This window comes from Scomber japonicus, chromosome 10, assembly GCF_027409825.1.
Source record: "Scomber japonicus isolate fScoJap1 chromosome 10, fScoJap1.pri, whole genome shotgun sequence".
Taxonomy (NCBI): domain Eukaryota; kingdom Metazoa; phylum Chordata; class Actinopteri; order Scombriformes; family Scombridae; genus Scomber; species Scomber japonicus.
In genome coordinates this window covers 36,422,697-36,435,196 of record NC_070587.1, presented here as the reverse complement: position 1 = coordinate 36,435,196, position 12,500 = coordinate 36,422,697, and positions in this window count along the sequence as shown.

Below are 12,500 nucleotides of genomic sequence, written 5' to 3'. Positions count from 1 at the left end.
AAAGTCATAATATTAACAGAATAAAAGTCATAATATTAACAAAATAAAAGTCATACTAGCCTGATTTACAACATGACACACTTCACCTACGCCAGCGGTGACGGCTGGAAGATCCAGTGGGACACTATGAAGCAGACATACGTTCAGATGGTTTACTCCAACATCTACCTGCCCTTCTGTGTACAGACACTTAAACACCTCCTGGACCAAAACAAACGTCTGGTGAAACGTCGGGTTCGACCTCGAGTCCGCTTCATAACGAAGCCGTTGTCAGGCGGAGCTCGGGTCACCTGTCTGGCCACAGACTTCTACCCTCGCCACATCAACCTGACGCTACTGCGGGACGGCCAGCCAGTGGACGAGGACCAGCTGACGGGCGGGGAGGTGCTGCCCAACGGTAACGGCCTCTATCAGGTGAGGAAGACCTTGACCGTCACGGACGAAGAGCTTCAGCGGAAACACAGCTACACCTGCACCACCGCTCACCTGAGCTTGGACAACCGGCTGGAGGTGAGCTGGAGGGCGGAGTTCTCCCGTTCTCACAGGGTTCACATCATCTCCGCCCCCGCCGGCCTGGCTATCACTGCTGTCCTGCTGCTACTGCTGCTGTGGTGGAGGAAGAGGAGACGCACACTGAGGTCAGAGGGAATCGCCATGGAAACACAGGAGCAGCCAGGAGAAGAACCATTTAGTCTAGTCGATTTAGTTTAGTCCAGCAGGTGAGAACTAGGGGTGGGACGGGTCACAAAATCAACGGTTCGGTTTATGTTTTTCTTTTCTGGGGTTTTCGCATTTTTATTTCTCATATTTTTAGACTGGATGACATCATCAAGGCAAGGGGGCAACACAGATTAATAAAAGAAATCATTTATCAAGGAAAACAATGGCATAAATATTAAAATAAAATGAAACTTGCTGTGAAAGTTCAATAATAATGTTGCTCTTATCAAATGAAGACTACCTGCACCCCCATTGCAAAAATGCAAAATGGTTCATTCCGCCAGGTAAGACTAATTCCTGCACAGTGCTCCAGGCTCTGAGCTACACACACACACACACACACACACACACACACACACACATATACACACCACACACACACACACACACACACACTGTCATTTTATGTTTGCTCCTCCTCTTTCACCACACACACACACACACGCACACACACGCGCACACACACTCTCTCTCTCTCTCTCTCTCTCACACACACACACACACACGCACACACACACTGTCACTTTATGTTTGCTCCCCCTCTTTCACCACACACACACACACACACACACACACACATATACACATATACACACCACACACACACACACACACACACACACACACACACACACACACACACTGTCACTTTATGTTTGCTCCCCCTCTTTCACCACACACACATACACACACAAACACACAGACACACCTGACTTCCAGTAAAGAAGGAGGGAGTAGTCAAACAGGTTGAACAGGAAGTGAAACTCTTTAGTGTATAGACACCATTTGAAGTCGACGGAGCAGAAGAAGACGAAGCAGCTTTAAAGCAGGTGAGTGTTCATCTAAATCTTTATTTATAGTAATATTAAGTTTTATTTGATCAAACTGTGTCAGAATAATCCCCAGCCAGTATGAAGCCACTGGGCCTCTTCCACACACAGACTAGTTTTATCTCATCTTTAGTTTGAAAACAACAGTCAACTGAAAAATATAATAGCAGAAAAAATATTTAGAAAAAAAAAAGGAGACTTGAGAAGGTTTTTCTCTCTGTGTGTCACTTTAAATAATTGTGCTATGCATGTCATGTTAGCGTACTAGCAACTAGAACAACTGTAATGTTTCATTCATGTTTTAATGTGCTTTCCTCACCTGGTCAATGACCTAAAACAGCTGCTTACTCTGGCTGGACATGACAACACATTTTCTTTCTCTTCTTTCTTACTGTGACTGAGTGTAAAACACCTTCAAACCAAACACTTATTCTATTTATTTTACTGTCAATTGGTGTTATGATGAAGTCTGTTCCCCTGTTGATATTTGTTTCAACATGCTGATGCTACAGAAACACAGTTTATCAGGAGAGGAACAGACTTTAACGTAACAGAGGTGTTTCACATTCAGAGGTTTGAGGCTGAGCTGCAGGGTTCAGTGGTTGAACGTAACCGCTGTGAAACAATCAGAAAATAACCTTTTATTGATCTGATGTCACAATTGAACTCATAAAGTTAACAATATATGAAAATGAAAAAAGACCTGTGCAATCTAAGTGAATCAAATACAACAGCTCTGCTATAAAATCTCCATTTATGAAGTTTCTACATTTTTGTTAGCATTGTCAAAGTGATAATTCAACTGTGTGTTTATTACTGAGGTCATAGTGGGTGATGGTGTTCCACCTTAGTAATAAACACATTATCACTTTTTAGACAATGTTAAAAAGTACTAGAAAATACCAGGGAAATTTTGAGTGCCACGTGGCTACTGCCGGGACGAGTACACGATTTATTATTTCTTTATGAATGTACTTTATTCTCAACTTAACATCCCTGAAAATATTAAGTGAATGTTATTATCATATTTAAGCATAAATAATATTTATTTAAACGTATTAATTAAAGTATACTACCACAAATCATATAACTACAATACAAAACAATAAAACTATTTATTTTGTCCACAGTAAACATGAATTAATCACTCCATTCAAATGAATTAGCTCAGTTAACTGGCAAAACAGACAGACAGGTAGAATTAGCCAATCACAAAAAAGTATCTCAGTTTCTGCCCAGCGACAGGTTGCTAAGGCCCTACGGTTGCTAAGGGCAGCTAAGGCCCTGCGGTTGCTACAGTGATTTGAGAATGTGCTTGGAAAAAATTCTAAAAATTCTGAAGAATTTGGCTTCTGACAAGGTCCCGAACCAAAAACACTGTGAGAGACACAGAAGCCGGCAGATTCTGACAGTGTTTATTTTATTCAGATATTCCTTAAAATGAGCGAGTAAGCTCAGTGCGAAGACAGACTGAGATTCTTTTGAAAAAAAGACGATTACATTAGGGTCAATGGTGAGTGAGACAGGGATTGCCGCCGGTCTCGGCCCCCCCGTTTAAATTTTGTGCAGACCCGCCTGTCAAAGTCACATTTTATGAATCCCAACACCTATGTCTACATTTTGACCAAAAATTATTTGTCTCCTTTTTACGGTTTGGCCGTGAGCTCGAGTTAAAAATAAAAATTAAGGTTATATTTTACTGCTTCTCTCACTCAAGCTAACTGCCGCTTCCACTCTAACTTTGACGAAAAAGTGATTTCCACTCCTCGTTTGACTGCTCATAGTTTGAAAAGTTTACATGTTATGTGAAAATAATTTGGTGTATTGGAGAGAGGACAAGTTTTCCTCGGTTTTAAAGTTTGAATCATGTTTCTACGTGCAGGTATGAGAGAGCTACGTGACTCTGAAAAAAGGTGAAATTTTGTGTTTTTAAAAAAATATTCCCAGTTTTTTGGGAATAACTTTGGGAAAAATTGGAAATTCAACACCAAAAGTCACAGCACCTCTTTCCCGATCGAGCCGCACGTTTTGATGTATATATTGTCGGGGTTTTCTCAAAGCTGCGGGAGGAGTTATGCGCCGAAATTTGGCGGAAGAATAATAATAAGAAGCAGAATATTAAGTAAATCGCCCCGAGGCACTCCTTTATTTTTGCTCCTCCTCTTTCACCACACACACACACACACACACACACAGACACACACTGTCACTTTATGTTTGCTCCTCCTCTTTCACCACACACACACACACACACACACACACACACACCACACACACACCCCACACACACCGCACACACACACTCACTCACACACACGTGACTTCCAGTAAAGAAGAGGGAAGTAGTCAAACAGGAAGTAACTCTACCAGTGAAACAGTGTTTAGTCGCCATTTGAATTCAACGGAGCAAAAGAAGACAAAGCAGCTTTAAAGCAGGTGAGTGTTAATATTACTACTATAAATAATGATTAGTGTCATTATTGATCGATCTGATCTGAAACATACACAACATATTAGCGGAGATGTTCTTATAAAGTGCAGCAGAAATGATTTTCTAGGTGAGCACTACAAACCAGCCACAGAGAAAAGCAAGTTCAAACATGTCTAAGTTTGCGTCTGGATAGAAAAAGGAAGTAAAGCAACAATAAGATACGCATCAAATGACCATCTACACAACATTTTCACTCATTTCCACCCAGAGGAAGCAGCTGTTTATGCGACCGAGTAGTACAGACACACTGAGAGGACTTTTCTTTTTTCTTTTGAAACTTGGAGAATAAAGTCATAATATTGTAATGTGTTGTTTTAGAGGAAGACAGTTTGGTAAAATGAGGGCCGTGGAGGATTTAGTGGAGTTGTACTTTAGGATAGGTTTCACAAACAAGGAGATACTTCATCTTTTGGCATCAGCATCATATCATCAGAAGTATTAGGACTTTAAAAAGAATATGCAAGAAAATGCATCTTTTCCGGAGAAAGCTGTTCCTGCGAAGGACCCCCCCTCCCCCCACCACGAGTCTATCCGCTGATTGGCAGTGCTGCATCCATAAATGAAGCTCCCATCTCCCGCATGATGGTCCGTGTGATTCCTCCGCAGGAACATCTGCATGTCCCTGACGTATCCATTTTTTCGTACCTGGGTCGGACCTCAGCCACTCTGGACAGCCTCCAATGCGCATCACAGTATTTATGAAGCTGAGATCGAGTCCATCCAGACGTGAACTTTGACATTTTCAATCATGTTTTGAGGTGAGCTCATGTCTTATTGAGGAGAGCCAAGCTCCCCTGTAGTTCACACTCTGTCCTGTTCTTTAAACTGCACTTCTGATCCATAACCATGATGACATTACTCTGTTTGTACAAGTATTAGGCTGCTTTAGTATTAAAGACAATAGAAACTATGATATAATGCAAGTTTACAATAGAAATATTAGGCTGAAACTACAAAGCCACTTGTCCACAACGCAAACTGACTATTTATTAATGACTTTAATTCATTTAATTGAAATATTGGTGTTTAGCTCCCTGACTGATGACTCCACTAGCCAGATGTTTTTAATTCATGTTACATCATTTCTGTTTTTATTTAGCACGGCTCATTTTTCCTTCTTCTTTGTCTTTTTCTCTCCTTTAATTCCACTAACAATAAATAATAATCTGTGTTTGTGTTGATGTTTCTGAGCTCGTAAACTTCTTTAGTCTTTAGTGTGGTTTTCATGAATGGAGCTTCTCTACAACCTGCCTGACCTTATATGGTGTTTTAAGATCATCATTCATGTTAGTTTACTCTTCTCTGGAACGCGTTCATTTAGAACAGGTGGGATTCATCATGTTTACGACTGTTTCCTGCTGATACGACTGTTTGGTGAATCCGACGTGGCTCACTCTTAAAGGTCCACCGCACCAAAAAAACACATTTAAGAATAAAATATGAACATGTTGTTACATCTGGCCCAGAGTCTTTAAAAGTAGTTTCCTCTTTTCTTTTCCTGGTTTCTGTCTTCACAGCGATGTAATGTGATTAAAGTAGAGAGAAGTCACAGTTAAGAAGCACACACATGTTTATCTGAAGTCTGTTGGATTTAAACCAGAGTCAAAGTTTCTCTTTGTGATGACTAGAAAACACACATGGTTGTAGTTAAAGTCATGTAAACTAATAAGAAGCTACTAAGTTGAGAGGCAGGACTGGGTTTATTATACTGTGTATGTGTGTGTGTCTCCAGTGTTACTGGTTTACCTCTCAGACTGCAGAAGATGAAGAAAGAGGAGGAAGAGGAGGACGGAGCAGAGCCTGTAATATCCAGATGTCTGTCTATGAAGAGTGACTGGTCTAAAGAACGTCCAGTCTTCAGTAATGAACCTGGACCCTCAGACACAAAGTAAGAGACTGTTTCTACTGTAAACTGAGCTGAAGATGATTCAGGTTTTAAATGTCATTTCATAAACTACATTACAACACTATTAGTGTTAAAAAGTCAGTCACTAATATATGTTGTAGTTAAAGTCATGTAATGTATAGGAAGCTGCTCACTTGAGAGGCAGGACTTGGTTTATTTTACTGTGTGTGTCTCCAGTGTTACTGGTTTACATCTTATCTACATCTGGAGAAAGAGGACAGAGCAGAGTCTGTAACATCTGACTGTCTGTCTATGAAAAGTGCCAACATTCACTTTCATTCAGCCCTTTCACACATGCTGCTGCTGCACATACATGAACCACAACAGCAGGTCCACACAGAGACACTCACACAGTATGTGAGCCTAAGACCTACCACACTGTATTCAGCATTTATTATTACAATTTCAACTGAAGATCCAAAACATTAAAGTGAGGGTGCAACGCATGCTTTATTACCCTCATAGAAGTGGTGTTCTGATGATTGATGTGTTTTCATAGAAAACATATAACTGTCACAGTGTTATGACATCTGTATGTCAGTTCTGGACTACAAACAGGGGTTGGTGCTGTAAGAATATGGAGCCTGGCCACTGAGGAGCAGATTACACATTATGTACAATAAAGAGTTTAGTGACAAACTGACAGCTGTCTTGTGTTTACACAGTCAGTGTTATAACAGAAGGACATGCAGATGTTCAGTTCCCATGGTAACTGACTCTGTGGTAACTGAGCCAGACTTTTAGTTTTCTCTCTTTCTGGAACTGATCATCCAGAGTTTCTCTGAGTCATCTCAGGGTGAACAAACTCTGAGTTTTCTCTAAATGTGCTTTCTTGACTAAAGCCCTGAGTGTATGTGCTGTCAGCTCTGAATGTAAACTGTGAAGAGAATCAAGATGAAGAACAAGTTCAAGGACTTAAAACTGACTGTAAAATCAACTGTTTCTTCCTGTTTTATGCAAATAGTCGACAAGTCTGAGAAACAAGTTTTGACCAAGGGTCCGCGTATCTTTTGGTCCTTCAGTTTTCTTTTCAGGAACGATTCATAAAAAAACAAAAATCAGGGACCTTGCATAGAGACGAGGCAGCATCATAAGAACAAGTCTCAGTGTTACTCACGATAAATAAAGTCTCAGTGTTACTCACGATAAATAAAGTCTCAGTGTTACGATAAATAAAGTCTCAGTGTTACGATAAATAAAGTCTCAGTGTTACTCACGATAAATAAAGTCTCAGTGTTACTCACGATAAATAAAGTCTCAGTGTTACTCACGATAAATAAAGTCTCAGTGTTATGATAAATAAAGTCTCAGCGTTACGATAAATAAAGTCTGGACTGTTTATGAAGGGAAAGAGCTGCATGAAGCATGTGAGCTGTCGGTTGGCCTCCACTAATGTCATGTGACATAAAGAATGTGTTCATGTCCACAGAGAGAGGAAGAGGAGGGCTGTTTCTGTGGAGGAGCAGCTGTCCTACTGTTCTTTGTGTCAGGACGTCCTGAAGGATCCAGCCTCTACCAGCTGTGGATACTGGTTCTGCAGACAGTGCATCATCTCATACTGGGACCAGTCTGCTTCATCAGGACACCCCTCCTGTCCCCAGTGTGGAAAACGATCCAGAACCAGAGCTGGACTGCAGACAGACAGTCAGACCAGCACTGTACAAAGTAAGACTGAAGATCTGTCTGCTGATGTCATCATCTCTGAAAACAGGAATCTACCTCCTCTATCCTACTGAACATATATTTATAATGATACCTTCTTTTTCTTCTCTTTCAGCAGAAAGTGGTCTGCAGGAGGTTTTAGATGAACATCACATCAGTCTGAGCAGCACATGTGAATGTGTGACTCAAGGAACTGATGAAGCAGGAACTAAAACCTTCCTCATCAGCATCTTCACTGAGGTCCACATCACAGAGGGACAGAGTGAAGAGGTTAATACCCAACATGAGGTGAGGCAGCTTGAAACAGCTTCCAAGATGAAGACCCTCCATGACGCTCCAATCAAGTGTCAGGACATCTTTAAAGTCTTACCTGACCAACAGGAAACTGGAGAGGTTCATACCCAACATGAGGTGAGGCAGTTTGAAACAGCTTCCAAGATGAAGACCCTCCATGACGCTCCAACCAAGGATCAGGACATCTGTGAAGTCTTACACAGAGTCAGAGTGGTTCTGATGAACGGCGTCGCTGGCGTTGGAAAAACCTTCTCAGTGCTGAAGTTCACTCTGGACTGGGCACAGCGCTCCAACAACCAAGATATCAGTCTGCTGATTCTGTTCTCGTTCAGGGCGCTGAACTTGATCAAAGATGAGCAGTACAGTCTGCTCATGCTGATCCATGTTTTCTATCCAACATTACAGAAGCTCACAGCAGAGAAGCTCGCTGGCTGTAAAGTTCTGTTCATCTTTGACGGCCTGGATGAAAGCAGACTTTCACTGGATTTCAACAACAGTGAGGTCGTGTCTGATGTCACACAGAAGACATCAGTCGGCGTGCTGCTGACAAGCCTCATCAAGGGGAAGCTGCTTCCCTCAGCTCTCGTCTGGATAACTACCAGACCTGCAGCAGCCAATCAGATCCCTCCTTCATGTGTGGACAGGGTAACAGAAGTACGAGGCTTCACTGACCCCCAGAAGGAGGAGTACTTCAGGAGGAGATTCAGTGATGAAGAGCAGTCCAGCACAATCATCTCACACATCAAGACATCCAGGAGCCTCCACATCATGTGTCACATCCCAGTCTTCTGCTGGATCACTGCTACAGTTCTGGACCACATGTTGACTACAGACCAGAGAGGAGAGCTGCCCAAGACCCTGACTGACATGTACTCACACTTCCTGCTGGTTCAGACGAAGAGGAAGAAGAACAAGTATGATGAGGGACATGAGACGAGTCCACAGGAGCTGACGGAGGCTGACAGGAACCTTCTTCTGAAGCTGGGGAGGCTGGCGTTTGAACAACTGGAGAAAGGAAACATCATGTTCTACCAAGAAGACCTGGAGCAGTGTGGTCTTGATGTCACAGAGGCCTCGGTGTTATCAGGAGTTTGTACACAGATCTTCAAAACAGAGAGTGTGATCTTCCAGAAACCAGTCTACAGCTTTGTTCATCTGAGCGTTCAGGAGTTTCTGGCTGCAGTCTACATGTACCACTGTTACATCAGCAGGAAGACAGAGGTACTGAAGGACTTCCTGGGAGAAGAAGAAGAAGAAGAAGAAGAAGAAGAAGAAGAAGAAGACTCATCTCTGGATGACTTCCTGAAGGGAGCCATGGAGAAATCTCTCAAGAGTAAAAATGGCCACCTGGACCTGTTTGTCCGCTTCCTTCATGGCCTCTCTCTGGAGTCCAACCAGAGTCTCTTAGGAGGCCTGCTGGGTCAAACAGACAACAGTCCAGAAACCATCCAGAGAGTCATCTACAACCTGAAGAAGATGAACAGTGGTAATATCTCTATGAATATCTCTCCTGACAGAAGCATCAACATCTTCCACTGTCTGATGGAGATGAACGACCGCTCAGTACATCAGGAGATCCAAGAGTTCCTGAAGTCAGAGAACAGATCAGAGAGACTCTCTGAGATCCACTGCTCAGCTCTGGCCTACATGCTGCAGATGTCAGAGGAGGTTCTGGATGAGTTGGACCTGGAGAAGTACAACACATCAGAGGAGGGACGACGGAGACTGATCCCAGCTGTGAGGAACTGCAGAAAGGCTCAGTAAGTCCAGATGTGATTAACATTATAAATCAGTGTAGATTAGTAGTTTAGTTCTTGAAATATAAATAATATAAATGTTTTATTATAGTTAAAATAGTTGTTTATATGTGAAATAACATGTTATGTTTAGTCTCAGATGTTATATTATATTTTGTTATATTTAGTCTCAGATGTGTAAATAATGTTGATGTTTGTAGCCGTTAAGTTAATGAACAGTTATTCTATTTATTTCTAGTCATTATTGGATTTGCCAGTGTTTTCTTCTCTTTCTCTTCCTTTGTGTGTTGGAGGATTCATTCAAACCTGGTGAAACTTGAAGGACTTTAGAGGTTGTGGTTGAGGTTTTATTACAGCAGCATTTTATCACAACATATATCAGTATTTTACAGTTATCAGTGAATGCAGTAAAGTTATTATTACATGAGCAGCTTCTGTAAATCATATATAATCACACACTGTGTTTAACACTATGATTAAGAGTTTAAAATAAGATCTGTTTCATTTTCCAAAGAAGATTTCTGAAGTCAGAGAGAAATGCTTTCATCATCATTTTTTTCTGAAAGGTTTCTGAGACATTTCATAGTGAGCACGGAGGATCAGCCAATCAGCAGACTGATTCAGTAATGTCAGTTATACAACAATATGTAAAGTTAGCTAACGTTAACCAACATTAGCCTCCGTAAACTACTGGTCATAGAGACTAAACCCCTGAGTGTGTTGAACCGAGCAATGGAGCCTTTTATTTCTCATCAGTTCATCTTTTTATTGTAAAGAGGGAAGTGGTGTTACATGGTGTTGTTCTGAAGTCTTTCTGATATTCTGTTGCTCACAGAAAGAAACTCTCAGCTGTTTTCTCTCTTGTTGGTGTAGAGAAGAGTAGTAGCAGGAAATGCACAGAGGTCTGATCAATATATAAGAGCAGAACGGCAGAATTCAGCCTGTTTAAAGAGATCTGATACACATTAAAGCTCAGTGTTATATTTTAATGCTGAAACACTGATAACATCTTTCTGATGACATCATGTTAAAATAATTCAACCTTATTGGTTTGTTCATTGTGTTTGTGCTGAATCAGTTTTTCAGATTCTCAGAAAAGAAAGAAAGTGGACACTAAGCGTCTAAATATTGAATACATTGATATTTAATGATGTTCAGGTGTAATATTGTCAGGTCATTAGTTTCATTAGTGTTTGTGAACAGTCAGTAAATGTAGCTGCTTATGGATGTGCAGCTGACAGCAGCAGGTTGCAAAGAGAGATGATCTTTCTCAACTGGAACTGTTCACTGAGCTGAACTGAGTCTAAATATCCTGCAGTCACATTAAACATAGTGGACTGTAAAAGTGGTTTTCTAATCAAGATGTCCTCATGTTAACTTAGTGGAGACAGACATGGGATCAGATCACACACACACACACACTGTGCACATTATGGAAGCCTCAATGTGACTCCATGTTCTCTCCTTCATCTGCAAGATTAAAGCTAAACAAAGATTAAAATGTGCAGGTCTGAGAGAGAGTGATGAGAATGATTGTTTCATTCAAGCACAGTGAGACAGCATCAGCTGAACTGGGAGTGTTCTGGCAGCTTACTGGTTGAGATGCTTCCAGTATAACTGCAGCTTCCACTGATCTCTCTCCTCTTGTTTCCTGTTTATGTCTCAACTGTTGTTTTATATTAAAGGAATAAAATGATTTTAATAATGGAGTCATCAGTCTGAAGCATCAGCTGGGCTTTGGGCTGGATCACCTTATCAATGCTGGCCTGCTTAGTGTCTCCCTCTCTCTTCCACCAGCAACATCTCTTTTCTTTCTTTACTTCATGTGTTTGTTATCTATCTAGCACACATTTCCCCTCATCCATGCACTTCCCTACACTACTGATTCTACACATTACACATGGAGTTTACATTTAGTTTGTTAATAACTTACTTTAATATATTATTTTAGTTTTAGAGATTCAAACATGTGTTCTCCTTGTTAGTCTGAACCTTGAGCCACTTCATGATAATATGTTGTAATATTTGTGTCATTACAGACTTACTGCCTTTAGTCTCTCAGACACTGAATGTGAAGTTGTGACCTCAGCTGTGAAGTCCAACCCTCATCTGACAGAGCTGCACCTGGATCTCAACATCCAGTCTGATTCATTAGAGAAGCTGCTGTCTGCTATACAGGAGAGTCCAAACTGTAAACTGAAGACTCTGATGTGAGTTCACTGACTGTAACTTTGGTAGATTGTTTTCTTTTTATTTAATTCACATCCTTCACTGTTTGGTTCATAATTTTCAGGATTATCTTGAATAATAATAATTATCTATGAGATGAAACTAAATAATGAGCATGACAGGTTTCTTTACTGCACACTAAGAATAATAAACATGTCAATCATAAGCCGATATAATAAAACCAGAGCTCCATTAGCATCAGCAATGTTGCATGATGGGACATAGCCAGCAATGCTAGAGATCAGGACTAACTTGTACTTATTAAACTAGGCAGTAACATACAAAGATGATTGATCCTTACTGATGAAGATGAAGTCCTTGATGAAGATGAAGTCCTTACTGATGAAGATGAAGCCCTTACTGATGAAGATGAAGTCCTTAATGATGAAGACGAAGTCCTTAATGATGAAGACGAAGTCCTTAATGATGAAGACGGAGCCCTTAATGATGAAGATGAAGTCCTTACTGATGAAGATGTTCCGAATGAATGAAAGGAAACTAAAGTGAAAAATGAAGCATGGAAATAAGTGTTTCCTGTCCAGAATCATCAGTATCAGAGGAGCATGGTCAGCTCTGTACAAATGTTGGAAATCAAATAAAACTCTAACAGT